Source organism: Sciurus vulgaris (genome assembly GCF_902686455.1).
Source record: "Sciurus vulgaris genome assembly, chromosome: 4".
Classification (NCBI taxonomy): domain Eukaryota; kingdom Metazoa; phylum Chordata; class Mammalia; order Rodentia; family Sciuridae; genus Sciurus; species Sciurus vulgaris.
Window position 1 is genome coordinate 180,867,730 of NC_136464.1, and position 25,158 is coordinate 180,892,887.

The 25,158-nt window shown below is 39.4% G+C and overlaps 1 long non-coding RNA gene across 1 annotated transcript; it reads left to right on the plus strand.

The window, feature by feature from the left end:
- The first annotated feature begins 371 nt into the window (after window positions 1–371).
- LOC306659624 lies at window positions 372–22,284 on the plus strand. Its single transcript, XR_013763354.1, has 3 exons — window positions 372–505; window positions 21,085–21,233; window positions 21,570–22,284. It is a non-coding gene; the product is annotated as an uncharacterized lncRNA (long non-coding RNA).
- Window positions 22,285–25,158: the final 2,874 nt, after the last annotated feature.

Consider the following 25,158-nt stretch of genomic DNA (forward strand, 5'->3'; position numbering starts at 1 on the left):
AAGAGAATTTTTTTCCAAAATATAGATGGATGAAGTAGTCTAAATTTGATCACAAGCATACCTAAAAGATATGAATAGGTGGGTAGAGGAAAAATCATCATTGCCAGCAAAACTGCTAAAAACACGTTCACAACAGAAGAATGGGATAAAGGCCAAGAGCATCACTTTATGAGGAGAATAGCACATTTATTTATCACATGGTTCTAGTCAATTAGAACTTCTCAAAGCAGATATCGGAGAAATCAAAACTCCGTGGAGTAGAAGTTGTTAAGCCTGTTTTTTAAGCAGAACCTGTTTAGATCATTTGCTGGGATGTTTCTTAATCTCTATTAATTTTTTACTTCTAAAATTGTTAATAGAAGATAAGACCATCTAGCTCCTGTGTTAAAGTTGTGCTCAGGACAGTGTGTCCCACATGAACGCTTGCCACGGATAGCCCGACCACCCTAGGACAGCCTGCCTGCATGGAGAAAGAGAGTCAATGTCACAGGGCCTCCCTGTAAAGGTAAGAGGAGGTCTAGGAGGTGCAAGCCTCCTCCCTGAGTGGGGGGCTGGGTGGCTCCGGAAGCCTTCCCTGGAAGTGTGGCTCTGTGGTCCTGTGGCTAGAATTCATGGGGGGAGTTGATGGAAAGCTCCCCAGTTCCTCTGGTTGTGAAAACACAATTCCTTTCCTCACCGAATGTCTTCCCAATCCCCTGTGAATAGGATGATTTATGAACTCTATGTGGTGTCCCCCTTGTCCTCTAAGATCTGACAGAGAGTGTGCCATGATTCTCCAAGAAATGGGTGGGGACATTTCATGCTTTCCTCCCGTAGGGAGCTCCTCCTTCTTCCTGCAGTTGGTCAGGAAGTTCTGGGCCTCGAAGCCTCTTGGTGTCCCTCATCCCCATCTGCTCCCCATAAAAGAGTAGCTTGGTGAAGTTGAGAGAAGCCCTTCCCAACTCCCTGGCTCTGCATGGATCCCAAAGTTCAAGCTGCCTAGAAAAGAAACTGTACAATGGAAATAGGATTCTGTGGCTCCTGGGAGCGGGTGAGGAAGGAAATTTGCAAATCAAATTGGAAGTCAACAACTGTGTGAGCTCCTGAGTGCTGAAGGATCACATGATGCCCTTCGTGGGGACTGCAGGACTTCCTTACCTAATGCATTTTTAAAGGAATTTTACTATTGTTTCAAACGTTAGTATGATCAGAAGATGCTTTATAAAACTTTTCACCAGAATGGGAAAAACAAACTATAAGAAGTAAATAATGTGTGAGTGATAAATAAGGAAACATATATGCAGCAACAGCCAAGGTGTCAGTCATTACAGTCCGATAATGTTAATAGGAAACATGTTTTTCAGGAAAATGTCCTTTGCCATGCTTGGAATTTGTTTAAAAAATGTGGAGGCAAACATTTAAAGATTTTAGGGGCTGTTTTTATGTTGGCTAAAATGATACTTTTACTTCCAAAACAAACCTAAAAAGTTGTTCCAAAATCAACAAACTTTTAGAACATTCATCTGTTTCAATAAAAAAATATTTTGATTAAATTAATTAAATTTACCATTTACATCATCTTAAAATGTATATATTGCACTCTTTAAAAGTTGAATAGAGATTACAATAAACCAACTGTTACAAATGTTTGCTGCGAAGAATTGATTTTACTTCTTTCCCACAGCTCAACAGAGCTGCTACTCCATTTTGGAGGTGATGAGGTGGTTGGTACCCAAGGCAGGTAAACAGAGCTGGTTCCGAAGAACCAGCTTGGGCCTGGCTTTTCTTGTAAGTAAGGAGAAAGTGTCAAAAATGTACAGATGGAAAGAAATTTAAAGCATCAGATGTCAAGAAGAGCCCGTGGGAGTTTACACAATTCTCCCTGTGTAAAGTAGTTTTATTTTCTGAAATTCCTTTAAAAAATCCACATAATGTTACTGTCGATGTCTCATAGAACTAAGTTTCCTTTACCTCGTTTCCATACTGATAGGTATCTACACGTGTTACTTGCCTCATTTTCAATTTTGAAAATGAGTTTTTCTTGTATTAACTAATCATCTTTGCCTAATATTATCTTCAACTAAGGTTGAGAGTAATCGATATTCAATCCATAATCAAATGTTTGCTTGATTCCTGCTACACATCCACCATTTTTTGTGGCACAAGTCTCAAAAGAAAAAAAATCTGGGCAGGTTGTTAGAGGAAAGTGAGGCTCCAGATGAAGATTCAAGGAAAAGACAAGGGGACAGTTGAGAGACGGCACATACGACTCTCTATATGTTATGGATGTGAGTTCATTTATTCTTCATAAAAGACAGTTTCTCTGTTAAAATTTTCTAAATGAAGACATGGGGACAGGAAGGTTAAATATCTGTCAAGTCTTCTATGTCTCCATAGCAAACCCTGAGTTCTGGACCAATAGAGCCTCATGCCTCAGTCTGTCAGTAGCCTTCCAAAATTTCTGCCAGTGCAGCAGGGGAACACTTGTCAGCACGCCCCCAGGGCCTTCCCCTGGTCCACCTGCGATCAAGAACACCCCACCACCAGTGGTACGGACAGATGGCTCATTTTCCTTTGGTGTCCTTCTGCACAGAATTCCTGCTGCTGTGAATGTCACCAGGTGTCTCCTAAGGAATGTTTAAGATGCCCCTAGAAATATTCCTCCCCTATGAAGTTGTTTTCTCCTTTGTAGCTCCAAGCACAGATGTGTGCTGTCTAAAATCTTTCCACCTCCACCACCATTACCCCTCCTGTGAAATCTTAATTCTTTCACATCACACTGGTATCTCCTGTGAGTAAGAGAGAGTGACCCCCTTGAAAGCAAGTCCTTCATCTTCTTCACCTTAATATTCCTTTGCCAATTGCTGCATCTGTTTAGCATCTGGTATGCATTAGATGCCTGTTAAATATTTACTATAACAGTGAACAATCAAGGCATGAGTGAGACATTTCCAGAACTACTTAAGTTAGACTAAATTAGAAGAGGAAACTGAGATTTCAAACATGAACCATTGGGGGGAGATCCAAGATGGCGGAAAAGAGGAGGTTGCTTTCCTGGTTGCTCTGTGGTGTCAAAGCAAAAAAGCAGACAGGCAGTTTCTCTGCAATGTGGGTGAACAAATAAAAGGGAGAAGGGGACTTTCCTGGAACCTAAAAATAGACATTCAAAGCAGACCCGGGGATAAAGAAAGTTGGATACAGTAAAACAAGGAAAAAATCCCCAGGGGCACAGCCACTGCCATAGCGAGACTGGAAACTCCAGCCAGGGCCGACCCTCCATGAGCATAGTAGAGGGATAAGTAATTAAAAGAATCCCCACTGGGGGGAAGCCAGATGTGTTTCTGGGTCCAAGGACAGTGCCCCAAAAGGTGAAGGACTCTGCATAATATCGGAGGGTGGGGAAAGAATCAGCCATCTCTCCAGGGGTGTGCAGAGGACAAAGGAAGGAACCATTTTGTAACTGCGGTTCAGGGGCCAGCAACAGAGGAAGATGATTACTAACCACCCTGAGTTTGACCTGAAATACAGGCCAGTAAAATCACACTGCATGACATAGATTGCACTTAAGTGACCAGAAGAAAATCAAAGGTGGAGAGAGGTTTAAGTAGGGGACACTGGTCATGGAAACCTACTGGGGTACTACCCACCTCCCACTCCAACTACTTACAGGACTGGCTGGGAGAGACACATCTGGCCAGGAATTTGGAAGTTTTGGAGTTGAAGAAATTGTTTGAACTGAACACAGACCATAAAACATGGGGTCTGCAGGTGATGTAGGGGACTGAGAATTGGCTCCCCCACCACTTGAATGGAACCAGATCAGTTGGTATTCAGCAAAGAACCCAGAGCTCACCTAAGCCTAAATTCTGCCTCCATGAACTCTGCATACAGGATTACCTCTCTTACTCCAGCAATCCAGAAGACCCCACCTAAAATTTACTGAGAAGAGGAGCTGAGAATATTTTGAAGTCCAATGGAAAGAATTCTGTAAGTTTTCATCAAGATTCTTTTTCATTTCTATCTTTTTTTAAATTTTTTTTCACAATTTAATTGTGACCTTAGTAATATATGAACATTTATACACTGTACTATTTTTTCTTCTCATCTCTAGAATTTTTTTTATTGTAAACAAATGGGATACATGTTGTTTCTCTGTTTGTACATGGAGTAAAGGCATACCATTTTTGAAGTCAGTTACTTTACATGGATTCCTTTTTTGTGAAGAAGGATGTTTGATTAGTATATTTTAGTTTTGTTTTTTATTCTTTTATTTTTATTTTCATTTTAAATTATTTTTCCTTTATATATATGTTTCTCCTACCTGTTTCCCTTGATTTTCTCTTTTCTTCTGCTAATAGTCAATCTCTATCATTCTTTTTCACTGTTCCTTTAATCTTTTACTTTTGTCTTTTCTCCTCTTCTTGTAATCATCACAACCTATATCACTTCTGTTTTCTCATAGTCCACTCTTTGAAAATGTAAACCATTTTGCACACTTGCTGTTTTTATTATAGAAAATAACTGATCATATCATTTCTGTTTAATGTGATAATTAACATTGTAGATATTGTAGCAGGACTTATTTGGTTTAATGCTGTAAATTGTTTGCATTGGTTGTTGGCATTATTTGTCTCCCCTTAAACAGTGAGGTACTAGAAACCTTCAGGGACACTCTAAGTTCCCCAGGGAAGAAAATATACTGCCTCAGATGCATACTGGTAGATGGGTTGATACACAAACAACATGAAAAAGCAAAGAAACAAATTGCCCCTAGCAAACCCAGATACTCCAATAACCGAATTCATCATTACCACAGTGGAAGAAATATCAGAGAAGGAGTTTAGAATGTTCATAATGAAACTGATCTGTGAAGTAAAGGAAGATGTTAGAGAGCAAATACAGGTACCAAAAAAGCACTTCAACAAAGAAAGAGTGATTGTGAAAAGAAATCTGAACAGAAATCCTTGAAATGAAGGAAACAAACAAACAAACAAAAGAAATTAAATATTCAATAGAAAACATTACCAACAGACTAGACCACTTGGAAGACAGAACTTCAGGCAATGAAGACAAAATATATAATCCTGAAAACAGAAACCATAAATAGAACTTCCAAGAATTATTAGATAACATGAAGAGAACACATTTAAGATTTATCAGGATAGATGAAGGTGCAGTGATACAAACCAAGGAACACAATCTTTTCAATGAAACAATATCAGAAAATTCCCCAAATCTAAAGAACAAAATGGAAAATCAAATACAAGAGGCTCACAGCACCCCAAATGTGCAGAATTGCAAAGACCCATATCAAAGCATGTTATAATAAAAATGACTAGCATACAGAATAAGGATATAATTTTAAAGGTTGTGAGAGAAAAATATCAGATCACATATAGGGGGAAACCAGTATGGATCTCAGCTGATTTCTCAACCCAGTCCCTCAAAGCTAGAAGGTCCTGGAATAACATATTACAAGCTTTGAAAGAAAACGAATGCCAACCAAGACTCCTATATTCAGCAAAATTAAGCTTCAGAATTGAAGATGCAATAATATTCTTCCAAGTTAAACAAAAATCACAAGAATCCAGATTCAGGAAGCTTGCACTTCAGAATATTCATGGAACAAAATATTCCATGATGATGAAATGAAAAAAACAAAAGTGAAAACCATGGAGGGGACTATTACACTAAAGTAATAGTCAAACAACGAAGGAACTAATTCAAATTAAAAACAAGAGCTACACCAAAATGACCAGGAACACAAATCATATCTCAATAACAACCTTGAACATTAATGGCATAAACTCATCAATCAAAAGACACAGACTGGCAGATTGGATTAAAAAACAAGACCCAACAATATGCTGTCTCCATGAGACTCACCTCATAGGCAAAGACATCCACAGACTGAAGGTGAAAGGATGGGAACAATACGTCCCTCACATGGGCTATGTAAAAGAGCAGAGGTTTCTATCCTCATATCAGATAAAGCGGACTTCAAACCAAAGTTAATTAGAAGGGACAAAGAAGGACACCTCATACTACTTAAGGGAATTATACATCAACAAGCCATAAAAATTATAAAATATTTATGCCTCAAACAGTGGAGCATCTACTTATATCAAACAAACCCTTCTCAACTTCAAGAATCAAATAGACCTCAACACAATAATACTGAGTGACTTTAACACATGTATCTCACTACTGAATACATCTTGCAAACAAAAATTGAACAAAGAAACTCTAGAACTAAATATACATCAATAATGTAGACTTAACAAACATATATAGTATATTTCATCCATAAAACAGCAAATACACTTTCTTTCCAGCAGCAAATGGATTCTTCTCCGAAACAGACCATTCCTTATGCCATAAAGCAACTCTCAGAAAATGCAAAAAAATAGAGATTATACCCTGCAGCCTATTAGATCATAATAGAATGAAATTTGAAATCAATGATAGAATAAAAAATAGAAACTACTGTCATACTGGGAGACTAAATAATGTGCTATTGATTGATGATTGGATAATGGAAGAAATCAGGGATGAAATTAAAAAATACTTAGAGGTAAATTAAAATAGTGACAAAACATATGAAAATCTCTTAGACATCATGAAGCTAGTGCTAGAAGGAAAGTTCACTGCATTGAGCTCATTCATTAAAAGAATAGAAAATTAACAAATAAAAGACCTAACATTGCATCTCAAAGCCATAGAAAAAGAACATATCAACACCAAAAGCAGTAGAAGACAGGAAATAATTAAAATCAGAGCTTAAATCAATGATACTGAAACGAAAGAAACAATTAGAAAAATTGAAAAAGACAAAAAGTTTGTTCTTTGAAAAAGTCAATAAAATTGATAAATGCTTAGCCACATTAGTGAAGAGAAAGTGAGAGAAAACTCAAATTACTAAAATTCATGGTGAAAAAGGAAATCTCACAATGGACACTACCAAAATACAGATCATAATTAGAAACTCTGTTGAAAATTTATACTCCAATAAAATAGAAAATCTTGAAGACTTCAACAAATCTCTAGAGACATTTGACCTACCCAAACTCAACTAGGAGAACATACATAATTCAAACAGATCAATCTCAAGCAATGAAATAGAAAATGTCATCAAAAGCCTACCGACTAAGAAAAGTCCAGACCTGATGAATTCTCAACCAAGACCTTCAAAGAGGAATTAGCACCAATACTTGTCAAATTATACCACAAAGTAGAAAAGGAAGGAGCCCTTCCAAACTCATTTTATGAAGTTAGTATCAAACAAAGGCCCCATGAAGGAAAGAAAACTTCAGACCAATATCCCTTATGAACAGAGATGCAAAAATTATCAATAAAATTCTGGCAAATGGCATACAAAAATATATTAATAGATAGTGCACCATGATCAAGTGGGGTTCATCCCAGGGATGTGAGGTTGGTTCAACATATGAAAATAAATAAAAGTAATTCATCACATCAATGGACTTAAAATTAAGAGTAATATAATCATCTCCATAGATGCAGAGAAAGTATTTGACAAAATACAGTACCCCTTCATATTCAAAACACCAGAAATACTAGGGATAGTAGTAACATTCCTTAACACTGTAAAAGTTGTCCATGCTAAATTCTAGGTCAACATCATTCTAAATGAATAAAAGTTGACAGAATTTCTTCTGAGAACTGGAACAAAGACTAAGGATAATGACCTTTTTCACCACTATTATTCAACCTTGTCCTTGAAACACTAGCCAGAGCAATTAGACAGAAGAAATTAAAGGTATACAAATAGGAAAAGAAGAACTCAAACTATCACTATTTGCTGATGACATTATTTTACATTTAGAAGATGCCAAAAATTCCACCAGATAACTTCTACAACTAATAAACGAATTCATCAAAGTAGCAGGATATTAAATTGACACCCATAAATCATATGAGTTCTTAAGTATCAGTGATGAAACCACTGAAAGAGAAATTAGGAAAACTATCCCATTCACAAAAAAATAAAATACTTGAGACTCAATCTAACAAAAGAAGTAAAAGACCTCTACAATGAAAACTACAGAACATTAAAGAACAAAATCGAAGTGGACCTTAGAAGATAGAAAGATCTCCCATGATCTTTGATAGGGAGAATTAATATTGTCAAAATGGCCATATTATCAAAAGCATTATACAGACTCAATGCAATTCCATATCAAATCCCAATGACATTCTTCATAGAAATGGAAAAAGCAATCACAAAATTCATTTGGAAAAATAAGAGACCCAGCATAGCCAAAGCGTACCTTAGCAAAAAAAAAAAAAAAAAAAAATTGAAGCAGGAGACATCATTTTCCCAGACTTTAAATAATAAATACTACAGAGCCATAGTAAGAAAAACAGCATAGTATTGGCACCAAAACAGATACATAGACCAATGATGCCGAATAGAAGACACATAGACAAACCCACATAAATACAGTTATCTCCTCAGTAGACAAAGGAGACAAAAACACGCATTGAAGATAGCCTGTTCAACAAATGGTTGTAGGAATACTGGAAATCCATATATAGCAGACTGAAATTAAACCTCTATCTCTTACCCTGCACAAATATAAACTGAAAGTGTATCAGAGACATAGGCACTAGAACAGAGACCCTGCACCCAAGAGAAAAAAAAAAAAAAAATTGGCTCAGATTTCCACCATGTCTGCTTAGGAACTAAGTTCCTTAACAAGACTCCTGAAGTGCAAGAAGTGAAATAAGAATCAAAACAAGGGATGGATTCAAACTAAAAACCTTCTTCACAGCAAAGGAAACAATGAAGAACATGAAAAGAGAGAGCCAGCAGAATGGGGAAAATCTTTGCCATCTGCACCTCAGATAGAGCATGGTTTTTAAACAGATTTTTAGACGTGCTTTATAGTTAAACATAATATTGAGGTTCATTTTGACGTAATCATACATCCATGGAGTTAAACTTGCTCAGTATCAATCCCAAGTACTTCCTCTTCCCCTGTCATTAAAAACCTTGAAAATCTGAAAAAGAAAACTATTCCAAACTGACCAACCTGAAATTTTGCTTGAATGACATCTATCAAGTGTTGAGACTCATGTAAATTTTTCCCATATATTGTACAACCAGGAAGCAGTCTGTGCATTCTTGGTGAACAGTGTGGAGGTAACCCAAAGTGTTTTAAGTAGCAAACATGCCAAATACTTATCTTTCACTTACCTTGCAATATATTACTTGCAGCCTCAACACACTATGAACTCTCTGATATTCCCTGATCCCCATGTCAAGGCTTTACACAGGTTTCATGGACTTAATGGGACTTAATGAAATTTTTAAAGGGAAGTTCTGCTTGCTTTTCATCCCAAGAAGTTATATTTTTTGATGCTTTATGCCTATATGAAGATTGGCCTTTCATGTGCATAATAGGAAATTAAACTGGACATTCCCCACTTTTGATTTTCTCAGAACCACAGTTTGGTGCCTAAGTTGCTCATATATTTAAATGAATTGCACTTCCAACTGCTGAAAAGTAAAAGGTTCCCTGTGGAAAAGTGGAGGAAATTGCAAGTTTCTTCATGAGCTTCCTGGGGATTCTTTCTTTTACTGTGGTCAGGGTAGAACCAGGTGATTATAGAAAGTACACTGTTGCGTTTTTTTCTTTGGAGAATTACCAATCTGCCAAGTCTCCCCTCTGGCAGGGTAAGCCAGGACCCAGACAACTCAGATGACTTAGAGGCTGCCACCCTTCTCTCAAGTCAAGGACCAATGTCAAAACTCCACTTCATTTTTCATGGTACATGTCCTGCAAGCGTGGATCTGAAGGAAGCCCTGTTCAGTGTATGGCAGACTCTCCTGTACACCACCATGCATGTCTAAGACAGAGCATAGAACATAAATGTGAAACGGGCAAATTGTAGGAACTCCAGACCTCAGCACTGTAGAGTCTCTCTGGCGCTTTTCTAATGCTCCTGAGAATGCAGAGTTAGTGATATTTTCTTAGGCTGGATGCTTCCCTTTGAGTATGGTGGAGCCTAAGGCACATCCTGGCGTTTGTTATGTAGTCAACATAAAACATGCAGTCAGTGTTTTGTGGCAATAATTTTCCCCAGCCACTCCATTTCTGATTATTCATGGCATCCTCAGTCCCACATAGTTTTGTTCACATGGGAATTGCAAAGCTTTTTCTCCATGGATCTGACTTCTAAACAGAGAGGCAAAAGTACTAGAGCAAATTTATCAGATCCAAGGTATCTCTCCTTTATTTCCCCTGCCATTGCACACTCAGACCATGCCAACCAGCAGCATTAGCCAGGCTACTGTGAAAACACTGTAGACAACATAGCTTGAACGACATTTATTTCTCATGGTTCTGGAGGCTGGAAGTTCAAGATCGAGTTTCCATCAGATCCTGTGTCTAGTGAGGATTTGCACTTTTGTGGCCCAACCTGGGCAATCCAGGACCATTTCTGCATCTTGAGATCCTTAACTTGCACATCGGTTCCATTTGTGCCCCAGGTCCCCAGTGGAGGACCTGCCTCTGGAGCCCTACCTCTGCACTGGAACACGAGCTGGCACACCAGATCCAGGTGATCCACCACTTTATCCAGAGCTGGGTCCCATGCCCAGCGTGTTTATCACTTACTCTCCAGACGTTCCAAATGGGACTCTCAACACAGCTATATCTCCTGGCCACTACTAAGTGCCAGTGACATTTCCCCAGACTGTACTTACAGAGGGCTACCTTACAGGACAAAAGGTGACCTCTCTAGGCTCCAGCGGGTCGATGGACACTTGCAAGTGAGCGCTGAGTGTGCATGGTCAGGTCTTCGTTCTCGGGGGGATAGTTCATCTATTTTTTCCTTTCTTTTATTATTCTTTTATTAAATTTCTGTCCTTTTAAAATATGTTTCTACATTTCTGAATCATACTGATTTAGACGAAGTCCTTGCAGACTGAGGCCTTTTCCCCTGGGTTCCACCTGCTTGCCTTGCACTTGGCAGTGAATTTCCACACTGAAGACAGTGACAATCCTCAGATGGAACTGAGGGTGATTTCAGGGTTCTTCTCCTCTTAGCATTTTTTTCTTTTTTACAAACTACAGATCACTGCTCAGCTGTTGTTGAGCAGTGTTGTTGTTGATCACTGTGTGTTGTATTCCCGAGTGAACAGTGATCATTGTAATTCCCACAGGTCATTTTGAAAGAACATGAGTATATACAACATTAGTTATTTACTTTTCTTATTATTTGTGTTTGAACTACCAGTGATTTTTTTTGAGATGCAATAAAAAATAAGATCGTTACCTACTCAAACATGATGCCTACAATTTATATTTGATAAAACTGTAAAATTATTTGAATTTGGCATCTTTTTTGCAATCATTACTCTTAGATTTAATCTTAAAATAACTTCCAGTTCACAACAGAATCAGAAAACCCACCTCTTCCTTTACAGCTTGGTATTTGAGTTCACCACAGATCCCACCTCTAATCAAAGTTACCTCTTGAACTCCGGCTTGGGTCACAGAATGCTCACTTTCGCTCCCTGTGTCTGCAAGTGCCAAATCACGAAACTTTTGTAAATTGGAACCAAATAAATTTATTTTTTATGTTCTGGCAACCAGAAGTCCCAAATCGGCACATTGGCACACCATCATGGACTTGGAGGATGGTGCTTCTCCCGGAGGCTCATGGGAAATTCTGTCGCTTGCCTCTTCAGGCTCCTGATGGTTGCTGACCGTCTCTGCCTCCGTCTCATGTTGCATTCTGTCTTGTCAAACCTCCCTCTGCCTCTCGCCTCCAAAGACTTGTGATAGCATTTAGGTTGACCTGGGCAATCCAGGATTTTTCTGCATCTTGAGATCCTTAATTTACACATCTGAAAAGACCATTTTCAAAATAAGACAAGATCTACAGGTTCAAGAAATTAGGACCCTGGAGAACATTACTGTGTCTACTAAGGATGTGAAAAAAAAAAAAATAATTAAAGGAGAGAGAGAGAATCAAAAGAGGCACGGCCACACCCTCCACATCCTCAGCACCTTGGATCACTGGCTGCTTTCCTGCTGGAGGTGATGGAGACAGTAGGAAACAGTGCCTGTTACTTGGTCAGCAACCATTTTGGCATTGGCAGGAGGTATTTCAGATCTTCATCAGACAAAAGTAATCTCAGAGCAGTACACAGCTGGCATCACCAACTGCCACCAGGAGAGCATCAGCCACAAGTTGCCTGGGCATCAGCCAAAGTACCTCCTTCTTCAGACAGGGACAAGGGCATATTAGGTTGCAATAAATGGCATCGCAGCTGATGTCAACTGTAGAATCAAGTGCAGACATTACGACTGTGACTCAGTGAAAGAAAAAGGAAATAAAACAAATGCAGAACAGAAAACAAGCTGGAGAGGTATTAAAGGGACCTTTCAAAGACACAGCTCCTCAGGATGTTCCAAAATTATTTCCGGGGATTTTTGCAGGAACCCATCATTTCAGCAGAACTGAGAAGTGGAGGAGTGGAAAAACACTCCTTGATGCCATCCGCGGTCATCCCAGAGGTGGGTTTGGTTTGGGAAATACAGGACACATCGTGCTCATCCTGTTCCTTTGTCCCATAGAGTCCTCTACCAGCTCTGTGTGTCCTTATTCTGTGGTTTTCTGTGTGGACCATTCACATCATGATATCTTTAGCATAAAAAACATAGAAGAATCCACTGGGCTGTCACGCTTAAATGGAGACAGTTTCCCCAGGGGCAGTTCTTTGGCGTGGCGCCTACAAGCCCACATGCAGGGATGTTTTAGATCTACGTGCTTCTCAGAAGGCATTTGAGGTCTGCTCCTTGCCCTGCCAGCCTGTCAGTCTGCTCAGCTTGGGTTCTCACCTCAGCATGCTGGGCTCTGTGGACCTGCCCTACGACGTGGGTTCTGCCAAACAGGAGATACCTTCCTTTCTGGTTCATCCTGGGTGCCTGTGACTCTCTGGACATTGACAGAGTGTCTCCCATGATTTAGCAATTAATTCTATTTTCTGGAAGAGTCCACAGATATTCCACAATAAAAGCTGGTGACTCTGTGCCTCTGGAGGTCTTTTATGCAGCACGATGTCATCTGCACTCCAAGACTGAGATCATTACATTTGAAATTTTATCTCTAGGGTCTTGCATGAAATAGGTGCTTGGTAAATGTTCTTAAAGTGAAAGAATTTGATCTATGTGGCTGTGGCGATTTTATTGATTGGTGGAGAAAATACGGAATCAGAAATCCTAAATTCAGTTTTTTTGTTTCTCCAAGGTAGAAATATTTGACACCTCGAATGAAATTTTTGAAATCTTTCTTCTCAAATCACATTTCAACTAAATCTTAGATAATAACATATTTTTCCTCACTGATTAATAAACCATTTTTTGTAAAATTCCTTTATTTCTGGGGAAATATATCTCTTTTTAAATTTTTTTTTTTTTCTCAGTGGAGCAGGTGCCAAGAAAAACAGATCAGATGGGACTGGTCATGAACGAAGCTGAGTAGCCAAGAGTGGAATATAAAAACCCAGTAGGGAACTAATTTGGAGAGGAATGGCAAGAGGCCAGTTGCTCAAAGAAAAGAAATAAAACTACAAGTGAGCCAGCGTGGAAAGCAGAACCAGGGTCAAGGTTAGTGGGAGAGAACAGCACAGTTGGGCTCATTGTGGGACAGATTTGGAGCTAAGGAATTCAATGTCAAGGCCTTATTGACGTTTGGGTGTCTCACCTCCACCAGAGAAGCAGACCTGGTTGGTAGATACAGCATTCCTGGTTTGAAGATGTAGCTACCTCTACCAAGTGCTTGTTAGTACCCACTTTCTGCCTGTTGATAAATACATAATTAAACGGCTGCCACTGAGCAACCGGGACCAACCAATGAGTTTCCTCCAGAGGATGTTGAATTTGGAGAAAAGCACATTCGGTCATTCTACTTCCATTCCAAAATTTAAACAAACCAACAGACAAACATTATTGAATAAAATTAAACTCCTCGCAAAATGACAAGTAACTTGTTACAGTTTGGATATGAGGTATCATTTAAAAATCTCACGTGGCAATGCAGAATGGTCACAGGTGCAATGATTAGATTATGATCGCTAAAACCCAGTCAGTGGATTAATTCATCTGGGCAATTTGAAAGGACAGCTGTTCCTTGTGGAATTTGTAGGCAGACAGGGTGTGGCTAGAGAAATTAGGCCATGGTAGGCATGCTTAGGCTCTGTTTTGTCTCTGGATCCTTGTTTTCTCTCTTTGCTTCCTAGCCACATGAATGGAACAGCTTCCCTCCTCTGAGTCCTTCTGCCATGATGCTCTGTTTCACTTCAGATCCAGAGTAATGAATTTGAATGACCACGAACTGAAACTCAGAAACTATAAGCCTAAAATAAACTTTTCCTCCCCTAAGATGTTCTTCTCAGTTATCTTGGCCACAGTAAAAAAGAGCTGACAAACACATAACTGTAGAGTTATTGTGCTTATATGGGAAGAGTTTGGCTCATGTAAGACATGGAGTCTTACAGCTCAGCACCTATCATGTGGTCCCTCAAAACAAAACAAAAAAAATCACCTACAGTGGAAAAGTCTCCAAGAGCTGTCTGGTTTACTGTTTCAATATAACATAACATACTCCTGATCTCTCTACTCCAGTGCTCAATAGGAAGAGTTACTTGGCTTTCTGAAAGTAATAGGCCAAGCAGGGTGAATGTTGCTTGGGAAAAATGCAGTAATGAAGACAAAAAAATGATGATTCTGGACTGTCTACAAATGAAGATCCACTGGGTTTTGAAAGGGTGTAGCTACATTATGACATGTGGCAAAATTTAAATTCGACATACAGATGTATGCTTACAACTTGAAGCTTTCTCACTGGTGGATTTCAGTGACATTATCTGCCCTATGACTCCTAACTTGTGCAAACCATATTAATTTGGCCAGGTTCAATTTTACAAGGTAGTATACACAGCAAATCTAGTTCTTCATTTATTGTAAAAGAGCATTATATCAATAAATAAATAGTAAATGTTTTGATTTCTCTGGAAGGAAGACAGATAAATTTGAGTTAATCTTAATACTTGTTACAACTGCTGAATGCTCTGAATGGAATATGCAGTTCCTTATCTCAGAAGAGGAAAATGATAACTGCCTACTCATTTCTAAATGGCTTTCTGGTGAAAAAACACCTTAATGTTTGCATTTTGTGTTTGCATAAGTTATTCACCCCCAGGATTTATCTATAACTTGGCAGAGCATGGCAATTAAGAGCTTCAATTTACATTTGGAAAATAAGTTTGGCAGTAAAATATTATTAAGTCAGGTATACAAAATCTTACATGTTTTTCGATTCACAGATAAATCCTAGTGATTCATAGTTTAAAACATCATGTTCTATTCTGTCAACAAAATTCCAAGGAGCATAACCAAAGGATTTTCATGAACTTTTAAATTTTTTGAGATACACTCATACTATCGACTTTATGTTTGCATAAAATTTATGCCACCTAAGTTAAACTAATTACATTGCCTTAACAAACTTTTTTCTTCCCAAAATTTACCTTTGAACATTGTTTCATAATGGTCATGATGTTGGCATGTTCAATTAAAATCACATTTGTTTGTTAGTAAAAACAGCAGCTAGGTTTGAATCAGTCAGCCCCAGCATAAATGGCACAGCTCTCTAGAAATGCAGGTCTCTTATTTCTTGTGGAGCTACTAGGACGGCCAAAGCCATATGGCAGAAACAGACCCAGACCAAGGCAGCCAAGCTTACCTGCAGAGGGTGGCAGCAGGTGTTAAATGGATCCCCAGCTAAGTGAAGCCGTCAGTCACCAAGCCGGGGATTCACTTCTAGTCCACCTACAGGGCACACATAGCCCATGGGTTGGAAATTAATGTGATCTAATCCCAGTACTCCATAATCTCTGCAGATATCATTTTTGCCAACCTGGGAAGGAAGGAGCCTTTGGATGAGGAATGCTAACAAATTAGCACCTGAGGGCTTCAAGTGTCGCTCAGGAGCAGAGCACTTACCTAGCAAGATTGAAGCCCTGAGTTCAATCCCTAGTCCCACAAAAATAAATAAATAAAATAAAACAAACTAGCTTCCGCCTGGAGGTTTGTCCTACTTGCTGCTTTGACACTGAATAGTAATTTGAGATTAGACACCATACTTTTGCATACAGTGCATGATAAAGAAGAGTCAAACCTCTTGATTTTCATGCGCGATGGTTGCAAGTCTTCTCTGGCCAAATGTTAAGCTATTGCACTCTGGTGGCTTCTCCTCGTGGTGGGAGGGATTCTCTTCTTAGCTCGCCCCTGTACACTTCCAACAAACTACTCTGCGCTGTGCTTGACACCCCTGCCACAGCAAGTGCGCCTGGACCTCCAGGTGAAGGGCAGTTCCTCCTGGTGCAGTTCCGGCCCGACCGTGCTCTCAGCCCCCTGCGACTTCTCTCTGTATCTGCTAACAAATCTCAGTTCAATTAGACGCTGGTGTATTGATCCACAGGCCCATAATGGACTGTGACACCGAGGTAGTACACATTTGTGTTTGTAAATAAATGATGAAATGGCCAGGTACAAATGTTTTCTTAAGTGCCATGGGACATGGGCAGAGGATGCAGAGGAGATGATCTTTAACCTCAGGCAAATCGCAAGCCAGACAGGGAGACGATAATGTGCAAGACTCATTTTCAAGTTAATGGGCCATGTTTCTTGATGAAGGTGATGCGTGAGGTCGATCTACAATACAAGGGCTCCCGGGCATTCAGAAAGGTGGCATTTAACTTCTGGGTGCTGGCCAGCCACTCAGTCTTACCGGCTTCAGAAAAAATTCAGCCACATTCTCAGGTATGTAAGTGTGAAGTGAGCTGCTGGACTGTGGTCCCTCCTTCCCAGCTCCCAGCAAACCTCACTTACCAGGAGTCCTTCCTCAACTCCACACCCGCCACCCTGACTGCCTGCACGCTCCAGCCCCTCCTTACGGGAGCCAGATGCAGTGACTGGGTGAGGCATGCGGGAGCTGGGCAGCACCTCGGCCCGGGAGTTTCGGGGGCTTCTCCAGGGGTGATGCCTTTCTTGCCAAGGCTCTGAGGCCACCAGTGGGCGGGAGACCAGCTGCACCCCATCTTCACTGACCCCAGGGTCACAGGGAGTTCTCTCCAGGGCCTTCTGCTTTCATCCAGTCATGAGCTAATAGAGCACGCGGGGCATTCATGCCTGGGCGGGCAGGACGTGTTGGCTTCTACCAGGTTTTCTGACTGTGACTGGCCAGCTGGGTGGCCCCTGGAGCCCTACGGGGACTCGGAGGGGGAGTGTGCCTGGGCGCACAGGAAGGAGCTAGACCAGGCTCAGGGGCGGTGTGCCTGACACTCAGCACACAGTGCCAGTAACATACCCAGCCTGCTGCCACCCCGGGTAGATGGCTCCTCAGCACATCCTGCCCCATGCCACACAACTTCTATAGTTACCAGGAAGTGACCCAGCCACAAAACTACAACCAGCAAAGAAGTGCAGAGGGGGATTCTTTCATTTATAATATTTTATGTAGATGTTATTATTACACCAATAAATGTAATAAAGGTACTCATTTATTTAACTATAGCACAAAAGAGGAAAGAAATACAACTCTTCTTCTAGTCATTTCGATATCTCACTAGCTGACTGAAGTTTGATTCTTTGAATGCAACGATAATGTATTAATGTTGGACAAATAATTACCCAGTAGATAGTAAATGGATTTTAATAAAACCAATATGTCAACAGAAGGTGCAATTTAAATACCTACTTAATCATACCACATATGAAGCCTCTTATTTTCTTAATTGTGCTTTAGTTTCAAAATAAAATAATAATGACAAGTGAAAAGGAAGGACAGGTTTTACTTTCACTCAATTTTTGAAAATAATTCACACATTAGGTAAAATTTACACTTTCCAAACAAAAAATATTGCATCTTGTAGCACTAAGTCTGTTTTACCATTTTAAGTTTTCAAAACAAATAGAAGCTCTAGGTAGTCATGGAAAGGAGCAAGTCGAATCCTACTATTTAGATTTTATAACCACTATGCCAGTGTCATTTATTTGAAAAGTAGGTGTGCGGAGTACTGTTTTGACACATGACCTACGCCCACCTTCAAACCTTCATGAATCAATCTGTTAAAAACACATCTAATTCTTGCTGAGACAGGAGCTGACCCCGTAATAGTGAATTGTCCGAATTAAGTTTCAAGTAGTGAACGGTGTTACTAAAGGATAACGAAGTTATTTTGCTAAGTTAAAAGATGCATGCGCACTATAAAAACTCAATTCTGTTCATGGTGTTGCTCAGATCTTGGACCAACAAGACCGCCTGTCCCAGGACGATATTATCACCCACATTGTTTGGGATTATTGGCCTGTGGTGATAATGAAGAACAGATCAACATTTAGTCAGCTTTATCATTTTGGAAAAAATCCCTTCCACACACAATTCCTTTTTCTAAATTCTCTACAGTCCCCAGAGGATGTGGGTCTTACTTCCTTGTTTCTGGTATGTCTCTATCTTGCACTATGACATTTGCTTTACCTGGCTACACCAGGGATCTGAGCGGATGCCAAAGGGTTATTCTTTAACATGTTATGAGTTTGGAGGATCAAAATCCAAGCCATGTTGTGCATATACAGAAAGAATGATTAATTCTAGCTGTGTATGAGTATTTGTAACAGTGGTAGTCTCTCGCAACTAACAGCTAAAATGATTGTGAAAAATAACCCATTATCCAGAGTCACCTAAAATTTGTAAATCTTTAAGCAAAGCCAATTCACAAGTTTACTCACCCAATTATTATTTTACCCACATACCTGATGCTGTTAGGCCCTGGGGCTCTACCAGCTAACCAAGACCCTGGTCTCTTTTCTCCATTAATGATATAGTTTAATGGAATGCTGGCAAACATATTGTGCAGGAATTAATATGCAATTATATTTTGTAAGATGTGCAGTAGAGGAAAGAGTGGAGTTCAACCGGATTTAACATCAACTCTAAAGGAAGCCTGGTCAAGTTAGCCTTTATTTCAAGAATGAAGACCACAGTTCTAAAAAAGGCTCTGTTCCCTGGAGGGATCAGATTCAGCCAGGGTGTGATGTGGAGTGAGAGGGTGACTAGCTGAGGCAACCCAGCTGTCCAGGCAGGGGCAGGAAGGATCCAGGGCATCTTCCAAAGGCAAAGTCCCTGAATTTTACCTGACCGGAAGTCACAGAAAGCTGTAGGTAACCAGGTGACATGACCAATGGCTATGTTCCTGGATCATTCACCAGTGCCTGGAGCCTAGACCAAGAAGGATTAAGGGAGGAATCAGGAAGCAGAAAGAGTCCGGTGAGAGCAATGGAGGATGAGGAAGCCAGGAGATCCAGGAGGACTCCCAGGCTTCTGGCAAAAACGGGTCAAGAAGACAAAGGACAAGAAAGTCCAGTGGACATGCAAGCCACAGAGTCAGGACCTCCTCAAAGAGGGACAGGGTGTGGGAGTGGGAAGTTAAAGGCTTTGTGTTCACTGCACTGAGGATGGAGATTTCTCTGGGGCATGTCATACAGGTGTCCAGTAGATTGTATGTAAAAATCTAGGCAGGGAATGGTGTTGCGAACTGAGGTAAGTATTCCACGATCATTTATGTATGTAATGATTATACTGGCAAAGGTGCAGCAATTAGTTTTCATACAAAAACTAATATGTACTCTGGAATTCTGCATTTTACTATTCATGATATAATATACAGTAATTCATTATTTCCCTGAAAGATAGTAAGCAATTCAAAGCAAATAAAAATGTTAATGTTGGAAGTATCAATATTAGGGCACTTCAAGTAAATTTTTAAACAAAAAAGCATATATATACCACAACATGGTATTTTATCCATGCTATTTGAAACAAGATTAGGTCAATAATATTATTTAAATATATGTATGTACACATAGATTTTAAAAAGGGATGCCAGACAGATAAGAGAGAAACCAATAAGATCTCTCAAGAATAAAACTAAGAATAAAAATGAATGCAAATGAAAATTAATTATTAATCAAATAGCATTAATAATAACAAAAAGATAAACTTTTTGCAATCTTGAATTTCATAGCAACTTTATCCATTGAACATTATGGAAACTCTACCTTTTATACAGTAAAAACCAGATATATGAAATTATGACAAAATATTCCTTCTGTGCCTAAAGATGATAGCACGTTTGTTTCATTTAAAAATCAAAACAAAATAAAGACATAGACCATATACTTATGCTAATCATGGTAATAAATCAGGTTAGACTATGAATTTTCTTTCACAAAATGAGAGCTTTAAAATACAAGGAACTAGAGTTTAGCAGTGCAAGGTCTAATACTGTTAGTTCTCTTTGAAAGCTGAATCATGCCTATCCATGACCAGTGTTAAATATTTAAATGGTTTACATTGACAAAATCTCTATTAAAGTTTTGCAAGGTAGTCATAAAATATACAAAAGAAGTTAAATTAACTTAATAAGTACTCATTGATATTACATGACATTATGACATTATATGATTCATCAATATGTTGTCTCATTGAAAATGCATAGTTTTGTGCTCTGTGCAAAATTTTAATGAAAATTGCACATCAATACCTCATTTCTGTCAATATCTGAAATTGCATCTGATGTTTGCTTGAGATAGTTTTCATCTCTGGTTTTCAGGAAGTTGATATGTATTTTTGTCATATAGTAGTATATGAAAGCAAAGAGGTTGTAATCTACAAAACCAAGTGGTAAATAAATAGAAAATAAAAATGCATGTGTGAGGACTCCATGGTCATGTTGAATATACTTTTATCACTGGAAAAAAGTATTTTAAGATTGATATTATGAGCCATTAAGGTGAAATGTGTACGGCTTAACTGTTCAGGTCGGCTTTGAGAAATTCTAAGGGACACAGGTATGGTGGATTAATGGATCCATCCCACTTTCTTAAATCCTATGTCTTGTCGAACTAGACCATCTGAGAACTAGACCGTCTTCGTGTGTAAGTTCCATTCTGCTTTTCCTTTCTCAGCATTCTTTTTGTACCTGTCCTTCCTTCCTTCTGTTTGCAGAGAGGTGGCAGGTCGTCTCATAATGACTGTGTGAGCTCTTTCATCTGAACTTCTGTCCATCACTGTGGGTACAGGATGGCTGGGCCAGACCCGGTTCCTAAGGTGATGCAGAGAGACAAGATGAGCAGAGCCTCCCAGCCTCTGGTGGAGTGAGTAATTCATCTGTGATGCGTAGGTCACGTAGGACCATGCACTAGCCTGTGGACTCCCGTTACGGCACTGGCTCAGGCCAGTCTCTTTGTCAAGTGCTCTCACGGGCTGGTCCTAAGCAGATAGGATGAGAAATTTCTTTGTTGTAAAAAAGATTAAACAGCAGTTATTGGAAAGAAAATGAAAGTCCAAGCTGTTTTTAGGCTGTCCAATTAAAATAGATGCAATAAAAAGTAAATGAGCTGAACAGGAATAGATACACAGGGTCCCTGGGAGAATTAAAGAAAGATAAATGAGCACTTTTCTGAGATTCTTTTAGTGTGTTTTCCCGACAGTTCTTGATGCCTGTGTCTTCTCCTCACTGCTAAGAGATAACACCTATGTGACTAGGGTATTTGGGTGCTTCACCTGAAGGAAGAAAAATGATTAAGAATCATCTCAGAATTGACAATCATAGAGGCCCCGATTGAGGTTTCTGTAGCCCACCCAGGACAGTTGGGTGGAGCTGGCCCACATGAAGTCCCCACCAAGGGAACACACCCACACTTACCACCTCAAGGATTGCAGAGAACCTAAGTGGTGTTCCTCATGAGAATCTGCAATGTCTTCAACCAGGGTTGCAAGCTAGAACCCAAGAGCCAAACCCTGACCACCGCCTATTTGTAAATAAAATTGAAATGGAACACAGTCACACCCATTTGTGTGTTATCTGTCTTCTTTGTACTATGATGACAAAGTTAAAGAAGTTTTAACAAAGATGAAGCCATAAATCCTAGATTGTTTATTATTTGGTTCTGTGAATTAAAAGTTTGACAACCCTTTTATTAAACTATGACCATTCTACTCTAACACGTGTTTAAATGTTTGCAGAAAAACTAAACTTTGACCATTGTCCACTTCTATATTTTTAAGAGTATTTAGAAAACTAGCGAATCTCTCTTTTGTGCATTTCTGTCCTTGACATAGATTATCAAGTACAATTTTAACTCTTTACCTGAAGCACTAGTTTTTGAAGTATCAGTTGATATTTTTTGTAAAGCAATCTCTAAAATAATACGCACTGTGACATGCTCACATGAAATGTGTAAGATATAAACAGTACAACTTTCTCCAGACAGGAAAGAGAGGAAATCACAGATGTGTCATCAATCACTCATAAATCTTGTGGACAAATAGGTAGCAAGTTACATATGCTAGGTTCATAAAAGTCGATATTAAATAAAAAGCCTTTTTTTCTGTTATCATGAAAAATGAACTCGTGGAGAGATTGATAGTGCTTGCCTCGCCCAACACAGCAGAAGTCCCAACTGTGCTAAACAATGCAATGAGGAAGCTGTGGAGCTTCAAGAACCACTTGAGAAGCGACCTTCTCCTGTCAACATGTGTCTGCTTCAAGGTGGCGATGCAGAGCAAGCAAGGTCAGAGTTCAGTACCAGAGTTTTAGCAAGCAGAATAAGGAGATCTACTGTAGCACCAGCACACACTGAAGCCCCAGAGTCTGCAGTAAATGCAGTCGTAGGGCAGTGACTTACACCAAGGACTCAGGACGTGTTCTTTTGCTTCTTTGAATTCCTTTGTCATGGGACAGCATAGAATACTGAATTAGGAAATTTGATTTTCAGCATTTCTATCTTATTTAAGAAACTAAATTTGAAATCAACATACTTTTAAGATATAAACTAAAGATTAGGTGAAGTAAAAACCTGAAATGTAATAATGAAAATATGATTATGTGAAGATACTTGTCCCTGTGATCTATACTAACACTCTTCTAAGTGTTGAAGGTAGCATGATATAATAAAAAGAGCACACTTCAAGGTTGGTGGACTAGGCTTTAAAGTAAGTCTGGCTGCATATCTGTGTGTATGTAGGTTCCATGAGCTCAAGGACCAAGTTTGAATCTCCAGTCTAGTCCAGTGTTCAGGAAAGGGCCACCCCTGGCAAGGGCCCATGAAATATTTTTGAGTGATTCAATGGGCAGTGTGTTTGTACCAGGTATTAGTCATGAGAAAATCTCAGGGAAAATATTTCAACACAAGTCAGTATACATCCAACTCCAGAATTTAAACAACAAGCCTACCTTATTTCTCAGGGTGGAAATAATACCTGACTGAGCAAATTTATGGAATTGTCATGAAAACTAAAGACTGTTTGATTAAATGTGAATGTGTTTGAAAACTCTGAAGCTTTGGGCAAATGCAAATAATTGAAATATTCAGATAAATAAATAGATATCACTCATTTCCAATTTAAAGAGCCAGTATTCTCTAGGAATAGAGAACTGGGAAAGGGAGCCATCTTGAAGCTGTTTTTTTCCCTATATGCCAAGAGGTCCTAAGAAATCGAGCCTATTATTTCTTAAATGTTCACTGTTGTGTGTTACAGCTTCTTAGCTGATGATTTTTTAAATTCTAATGTAAACCCCAGAAAGCATGGTACTTTATTTAACACAAGTCCCTAAAACTCTTTTCAAATTTTTCCTCTCCCACAACCACACACACATATTCCAGCACCCACAGAGAAAGAAAAACATCCACCACATGAAAACCTTGGATTGTGTTTTTGCCTTTGCCACAAGGTAAAAATATCCATCAGTTTCCTGGGGTCATTTTTGATCAATGGACATCTGATCTCTGAGAGTACCACAAATGGTAGAAGGCACTTATGAGTGATCTTTCAGATTTTTCTCTAAAAATCTTTCTTGATGATCTAATCAGTAGAGAATAAATAGTGAAACTTTGAATGAAATATTGGATCCAATATGCAGAAAATAGCTCAATTTCCTTATTCAGAGCAGCAATTTTTATTATTTTTGATCCATACTTCTTACATAGACAATGGAGGATTTAGATATTAAGGGATTTGAAACACTCCTGGGTAGCCAGGAAAAATATGACTATAAACTATAGATTCTACTTTGATTTCCCAGTTGTTTTAATATTCTTTTACATCCCTTCTTGTCCACTGTCACGTTGGAGCTCCAGTCTCAGTCCAGCATCATGAGAAGACACAGACCATCTCATCTCACGCACAGGGCGTGTTCTGCAGCATCAGGTCAGACTACAGTGTGCCGCAGGCTGAGTGGGGTTTACTCTAACTACAGCTATTGCCTCTACAAGTTTGGGTTAGAGCTTAAGATTCTGCAGCGACGCTCCTAGGGTAATACTGATGCTGAGGGGCACGAATCACACTTCTGGAAGTAAAGACCCCCACCAACTCTCAGTAAGTTTCCAACTCACGGACCTATGCTTACTTTCGAGGATCTCCTGAGTCCTTTCTCAGCTCTGAGTTCCTCTCTGATTGCCATGTGACACCAATATGCTGCATTATAACTCTTCTGTGAATTTGCCTAAGGCTCAAAGAATGTCTGAGGAGTTTTATTTTTGTTTTTTTCTACATTTTCATTATGTCCCACTTTATTTTTTTAATTATTGATAACACAAATAACTTCAAAATGCACTTATCAAATAACTATCTGGTAGAAGGCAATGCCGTTTAAGATTTCCTATTTACTACATATTCTTACAGGAGTACATCAACTGCAGAGTGGCCTGTTTTTTTTTTTTTTTTTAAATAAAACCCCAAAACTTAATCTAGGTGTCTTAAGAGAATGAATGAAAATATTGGAAAGATATCAGGAAATCAAATAATCATCATGATGATGGAGAGGAGGTGAGTATGAGCCTCGGTCAGGTAGCAGGAAGCCCAGGTGAAGTTTCAGATGGGCCCCAGGTAGCAGCTCCTGTCTTTGCAGGGCCTCTCATGTGCCATGATGTTTGATGTGGGATCCATTATGTCAACAATGTCCTGGCCATAAGCTTCTGAATGACAGGGCCTAGATGCCAATCAAGACTGGCCTAGATTGCCAGGCAAGATGGCACCCACATGTGGCCCTCAGTGGAGCGGCAGCGATGGCAGCTGGGC